The sequence below is a fragment of the Ceratotherium simum genome, chromosome 17 (genome assembly GCF_057802395.1).
Source record: "Ceratotherium simum simum isolate JZ-2026a chromosome 17, ASM5780239v1, whole genome shotgun sequence".
In the NCBI taxonomy this organism is placed as follows: Eukaryota; Metazoa; Chordata; class Mammalia; order Perissodactyla; family Rhinocerotidae; genus Ceratotherium; species Ceratotherium simum.
In genome coordinates, this window is record NC_141916.1 from 42,025,963 (window position 1) to 42,032,863 (window position 6,901).

At 36.3% G+C, this 6,901-nt stretch overlaps 1 long non-coding RNA gene across 1 annotated transcript in view; it reads right to left on the reverse strand.

The window, feature by feature from the left end:
• Positions 1–6,402, reverse strand: part of LOC147914784 (uncharacterized) — a 76,033-nt gene extending 69,631 nt beyond the window's left edge. Inside the window, exon 1 of the long non-coding RNA XR_015554986.1 lies at positions 6,297–6,402. This is a non-coding gene — a long non-coding RNA (uncharacterized LOC147914784). The remainder of the gene's footprint in view (positions 1–6,296) is intronic.
• Positions 6,403–6,901: the final 499 nt, after the last annotated feature.

Genomic DNA, 6,901 nt, shown 5'->3' on the forward strand with positions numbered 1-6,901 from the left:
ATTGATTCTTTGTTTAATTCCACTGCGGTCTGAGAGCAAACATTGGGTGCTTGATATTCTTTTAAATTTCTTAAGATGTGTTTTATGGCTCAGAAGTTGTCTATCTTGGTAAATGTTCCGTGTGATCTTGAAAAAAAATGTTTATTCTGCTGTTGTTGGATGAAGCAGTCTATAGATGTCAATTATATCCAGTTGATTGAGGTGTTGTTGAGTTCAACTACTTCCTTACAGATTTTCTGCCTGCTAGATCTGTCCATTTCTGATAGAGGGGTGTTTATATCTCCTACTATAAGTGTGGATTCATTTCTCCTTGCAGTTCTATTATTTTTGCCTCACATATTTTGTTGCTCTTTTGTTAGGTGCATATGCATTAAGGAGTATTATGTATTCTTGGAGTATTGCCCTCTTTATTATTATGTAATGCTCCTTTTCATCCCTGTTAACTTTCCTTTCTCTAAAGTCTGCTCTGTCTGAAATTAATATAGCTGCTCTCACTTTCTTTTGATTAATGTTAGCATGACTTATCTTTCTCCAGATGTTTACTTTTAATCTACATATGTCTTATACATGTCTTTATATTTTAATTGGGTTTCTTGTAGAAAACATATAATTGGGTCTTATTCTTCGATCTACTTTGACAATCACTATCTTTTAGTTGGTATATTTAGACCATTGCCATTTAAAGTGATTATTGATATTGTTGGATTAATATCTACTATATTTGTTACTGTTTTCTATTTGTTGCCCTTGTTCTTTGTTCCTATTTTTGTCTTCCCCACATTTTTTGCCTTTTGTGGTTTTAACTGAATATTCTATATGATTCCATTTTTCCTCCTCTCTTAGCATACCAATTATACATCCTTTTTTACTTCGTTTAGTGGTTGCCCTAGAGTTTGTAATATACATTTATAACTAATCCACGACCCCTTTCAAATAACCCTATACTGCTTTATGGGTAGCACTAGTACCTTATAATAACAAAATATTCCTACTTCCTCCCTCCCATCCCTTATATTTTTGCTGTCAGTCTTCCACTTATACATAAGCATGCATATGTGTATACATTGTTGTTATTATTGTTTTGAACAAACTGTTATTTGTTAGATCAATTAAGAATAAGAAAAGTTTTTATTTTACTTTCACTTGTTCCTTCTCCAATGTCCTTCTTTTCTGTATGTATATCTGAATTTATGATGAATATCATTTTCCTTTTCTCTGAAGAATTTTTCCTAACATTTTTTGCAAGGCAGGTTTACTGGCAACAAATTCCCTTAAGTTTTGTTTATTTCTCCTTCACTTTTGAAGGATCATTTTCCAGGATACAGAATTCTAGGTTGGTGGGTTTTTTTTCTCTCAACACATTAAATGTTTTACTCCATTCTCTTTTGGCTTGTGTAGTTTCTGAGAAGTCGGATGTAATACTTATTTTTCCTCTGGCTTTTTTCAAGATTTTTCTTTATCTTTTATTTTCTGAAGTTTGAAGATGATAAGCCTATGTGTAATTTTTTTTTTCTTTTTTTCTTTTTTTCAATTTATCCTGCTTGGTGTTTGCTGAGCTTCCTGAATCTGTGGTTGGTGTCTGACATCAATTTAGGGAAATTCCCAGTCATCATTGCTTAAAATTTCTTCTGTTCCTTGCTCTCTTTATTCTCCTTCTAGTATTCTTGTTACACTTATGTTATACCTTTTGTAGTTGTCCCACAACTTGAATATTCTGTTTTCTCTTTGCTTTTCAGTTTTGGAAGTTTCTATTGTCCTATCCTCAAGCCCGGAGATTCCTTCTTCAGTCACGTCCAGTCTACTAAATCATTCTTCATTTCTGTTACAATGTTTTTGATCTCTAGCATTTATTTTTGATTTTTTTTTTTTTAGAATTTCCATCTCTCTGCTTATATTATCCATCTGTTCATATATAGTCTATTTTTTTCTGTTCCAGCCTTGAGCATATTAATCTCAGTTATTAAAATTCTTGATCTGATAATTCCAACATTCCTGTCATGTCTGACTCTGGTTCTGATATTGTTCAGTTTCTTCAAACTGTTTTACTTTTTATTATGCCTTGAAAGTTTTCCTTGAAATGTGGACATGATGCATTAATAAAAGAAACTGCAGTAGATAGACCTTTAGTAATGTAGTGATAAGGTGAGGGGAGAGGGGAAGCTCTCTATATTCCTGATTAGATCTCAGTCTGTTGGTGAGCCTGTGCCCCTGGACTGTGAACTTAACCACTGCTTCTCAGCTCCCCCCTACCCTTAGATGGGACAGGATGGCTGTGGGGTGCTGGAGGTTTGTATTTCCCTTCCCTCGGGTTAGGCAAGCTCTGATAAATAGGCTAGGCTTTGGTAAAACAGTTTCTCTTGAGGGCGTATCTTATTAAGAAGAACAGAATACTCTGGTGTATTACAGATGGTTCCTTTTCCCTTCTCCCTGCTGGAAGCATGAGGGGACTTTTTCCAATATTCACTGTGAGGACCTGATAGAGCTCCTGGAGGTAAAACTCACAGAAGACCCCTATCAATGGGTCCGGCAGCGTTTTTAGCTCTCAGACTTATCCACACTGAGACTGCAGGAATTTGTCAATTACAGTTCAGGTTTTCTTCTGGTTCATGTGGAGGTTTGTGCTTGTGGGTTTCTGCTCCATTAAGTTGTGATTCTCTGTATCTACGTGTTTCTTTCTCCATTTTTCGACCCAGCAGTTTGCCCTCTGACCTCATTTCTCTGATGGATCTAGAGTTGTTGATTTTTTCAGTTTGTTTAGCTTTTTACTTGTTAAGATGGAGTGGCAACTTCTAAGCTCTTTATGTACTGGAAACCAGAAGTCTAATCATTCTGTTTTAAAAGATCAGTGAGGTTAGATGCTGAAGCAACTTTATTGTGAAGCTAAGGGAGCTTATATGTCAAGGCCCTTCCTTTCATGCCCCCCTCTAAGGCCCTGGGAAAGGCCCTAGCCATGTGTGCACGTGGTCATATGATTTTGTAAAATTTGCAATCTTCGAACTACAGATGATTAAGACTCCTGTCTCCACTCAGACTTTCTCTTCCTCACACTTTCTCTGGTGTCAGGCATTTTGGGGATGCAGTAATTGACAGTTACTTCCATGTATAATTAGCCATCCCTTTGAAAGAATCAATTCCAGGAAACTTCTGCTGCCCGCCTGGCATTGCAACACGAAGGGGCAAGATTAGAAGTCATTTCGTGATATGAAAGTGCCCTACAGTGCCAGGCACTGTAGTATGTGGACAGTGGAAAAGGATTTAAAACATAGGAAGCCAGAAGCTAGTCTGAGGAAAATTCTTCTAATCATAGAAGAGTAGACTCCTAAGCAGAGCATCCACTTCTTATTATCACCTAACCAAAATTGTTGTTCTCTTCTGTAAGGAATGTCTTTAATAATGCAGAATGTACAATTATAAACACACCATATTTTTTCCTTTTTTGGATGAGAGTCACTCAAAATAAAATTTATCCAATAATCTCTGTGTCTATAGGTCACAAACTTTAGGAATAACACAAATAGTAAGTAAGTCTCTTGACATACTGCATATTGCATTCCAATGTTGGATCAGGTCTTAGAGTATCTGACATATCTTGTCCTTAGAAAGTTGAGCAGTTCCAGATGAAACAGTACACAAAATTGCCAACAGTGCAGCAATACAGACTAAAGAAATAAGCACTCTAATAACAAAGTACCTACTTATACTCATCAACTTAGTCAATGTATGTTTTATGAGTCATTTGATTACATATTTATGCAGCTCAGTATAACGTAGCAACAACGTAAAATTGTATTTTAATTCCTCTCATGTTACAATTCATTTTGTATATTTTTTCAGAGTATGAAGCCAAAAAAATAGAAAAACTTATTAGAGAGGTTTATCAGGTAATTAATTAATGAAATATTATGTTATTTTTCTGTATGTGTGATGTTTAATGTATTTATCAGTTTTTTCAATTCTATTTTGTTGTGATTTATTTTCTCTTTCCAAACATATGTTCACTTTTGTTCCTAATTTTATACTTGTAATTTTGTATTCTTTTTCTTAAAGAGTGCCCCTTTAAGTTGAAAAACTTCAGGCTCCACAAAACCTTGATCTTCCTTTGGTTAGATGAACTAAAAATATTTCTGTCCTATGATAGTCAGATATTTTTCCATTAATCATAAAGATAATTAAACACACACACACACACACACACACACACTGCCCTTCCTCAAATATGTTTTCCAATATTTATGAGATACTGTTCAGCTTCCATTTACGTTGTATATGTTTGGATTATGAATTCACAGAAATTGGGCAAAGGGAGAACTTTCAACCCCTTCACCTTTCAGAGATGGGTCTTCCTTTTTCTTGGCAACGGTAGGCAGCATCCTACCTGGAAGATGAGTCAGAGCTTTGAGCCAGCCCAGAATAACAGAGAGAGCTAGAGCTGGATGGAGGACTAAATAAAAAAACAAGTGAACATAGCTAGAATCCTACTATTGGTATTAAAAATATAGCCAGAAGATATCAGATGCCTAGGGATAACCTACAATATAAAGAAATAAAAAAAGTCACTGAGTTGTAGTTTGAGAATCGATGAGAGCCAGGAGGTAAGCATCTATGTAAACAAAACAAACAAAAAACCACCAAAGGAAATAAAAGGAATACAAAACAAAAGATGAACTGAATGGAGGGCGTATTGTTAGGTAGGAAACTCTCTTAGAAATTATTTGAAAAGAACGATTGGTTCCCTTCTGACCAATTTCGATATAAGTCAAAGCCTCTGGTACTCGTTTTTGTCCAGCCTCAGATATGCGTCTCCCTTTCACTGTGCTCACATATTTGGTGAAATCACATTGTTCTTCCATCATGCCCACAGAGGCTTTGCCATTGGATCTCTTTGAGGCCCCTACTCACCTTTCCTTTCAGGGCTTATTTATTTCCACTTAGGTGGAGCTGGGACTTGCATTTTCCAACTGGCAGCTCAAGTGTCTGAAGCTCTTTGATGTCTTCATCATTACAAAAAATTCAACTAATCTACAGATTATGAAGTACGTGCTATAAGGGTACATGGGAGAAAAAGATAAAGAAAATCTCAAATTTGAGGACAGGGCACAAAGTGCTGAAGTAGACAAGTTCATAGTATGGTCGGGAACTCCAAAACAGCATAAAAGGCTATTGACTCAAACACCTGAAGCTTCATCATTCATTCTTGCATGTCTTTTTACTATTCCTTCTATCTTAAAAGATAATAAGATTCTTTAGAATTTTTGACAGCAATCAGGTGAACAATAAAAGTAAAACTAGTACATTCAGAAAATTGAGAATTCTGAGCTGCACTAATAAATAAAGGGTCAATGTTTTAGCAAAACATCCCCAAATCTCTGCACGACAAATCCTCTCCTCTGGAGAGCTGTAATAATACGACTCAATCTGCTGAGTGTCATATGATGCTTGTTTTGGAAATATTTCGCATTTCTTAGATGAAGGGCACGCTTTAACAGTTCAGATTACAATAACATGAGTTTACATTTCAGCTACTTTAATTCACATCAATCTCACAACTTGGCAGAAACTTTTTTTTTTTTGCAGTCTATGTTCTGGTCACGCTGAGAATTATATTTTTAGAAACAGGTGTTTAAAACAGGACCACAAACAGATTTAAAAAGATATTATCTTGAAACTTATGAATATTTTTCAGATTTCGGTCTTAGGAAATAAGATGCTAGTTAATTTCTGTGGAAGGTCCTATCTTGCCTGGACTAGAAAAAGAAAAAAGGAAACAAAAGGAAAAGAAATGTATCCTGGCAAACTCAGGGAAAACTTTTCTAACTCTTTTCATTCAGGGCTAAAGAAAGTATAAGGGTGGAGTATTATTTATTGTATCCTGCTAGGATTATATTTCATATTTTGATTTAAATTTTGCTCATGTGCTTAGAGGCCTCCTCATAAAGAAAGAAAGAAAACCTGAATACCAGGAAATGCTTATTAAATCTAACAGCACACCTGCTAAAGATTAAATGCCAGAAGCTCCTTGACTCATAACACTTCTTTTCACATCCCAATCTCTCTCTTCACTGAGGTGTCTCACTTTTACTGCAGGAAACCCAGAGAAACATGGAGTCAGACATTCAGGCCGGTTCAAAGCAAACAAATATAAGCAATTAAACGTAGCTGAGAAAACATGTGAGCTTGCAAAACTTATGATATTTGTTGCCATAAAACACAGTCCTGATTCGTTTGATAACCATGTGCGGCAATGCCTCAACACTGGAACGGTACTTTGAGTGGAATTATTAAAAAATAAATCTTACCTTGCTATCTCATAAGAAGAAAGCTGTCTTCTGCTGAAAAGATACCTAGAGAGATTACCTTCTAGATAGATACCTCACCACTGTAAGTTATTTATTGTTGTTTATTTTTATAATTCTGGCAGCCTCACCTCAGAGGCACTTTTGGTGAGCAGAGGGAGGGACGGTCACCAACTAGAGGCCTCGAGAAACTGAAAAGTGGGTTTGGAAGCAATTAACTGTTTTTCCAAGTTGTTTCTTTTCCTTTTGTATGTTAAGGAGATGTAACCACCAGCCATCCTGAAACTGACCAAGCCTCACCACAAGAGCTGTGCCCATGACCTTTGCCTTATTTTTAATGCAAAGATCTCTCCAGGAGGAGCTTAGGCCTCATTATGTGGAAGCATGTTCTACGACTGAGCCTGTGCAAGTGAATACCCACCTCTCCGTTTTGAATATTCATTCCTCAACCAAATAAAAGTTCCTTCTTCCCTTTGTTCAGGGATGCCATGACTTTGGAAATGATTCCTCATGGCCTCCTATTGCTGCAAATACACTTTACTTTGTGAGACAACTCCCACTGCTGTAGAGTCTTATTTATCTCACCAGGAGGCGAGCCCACTTGGTTC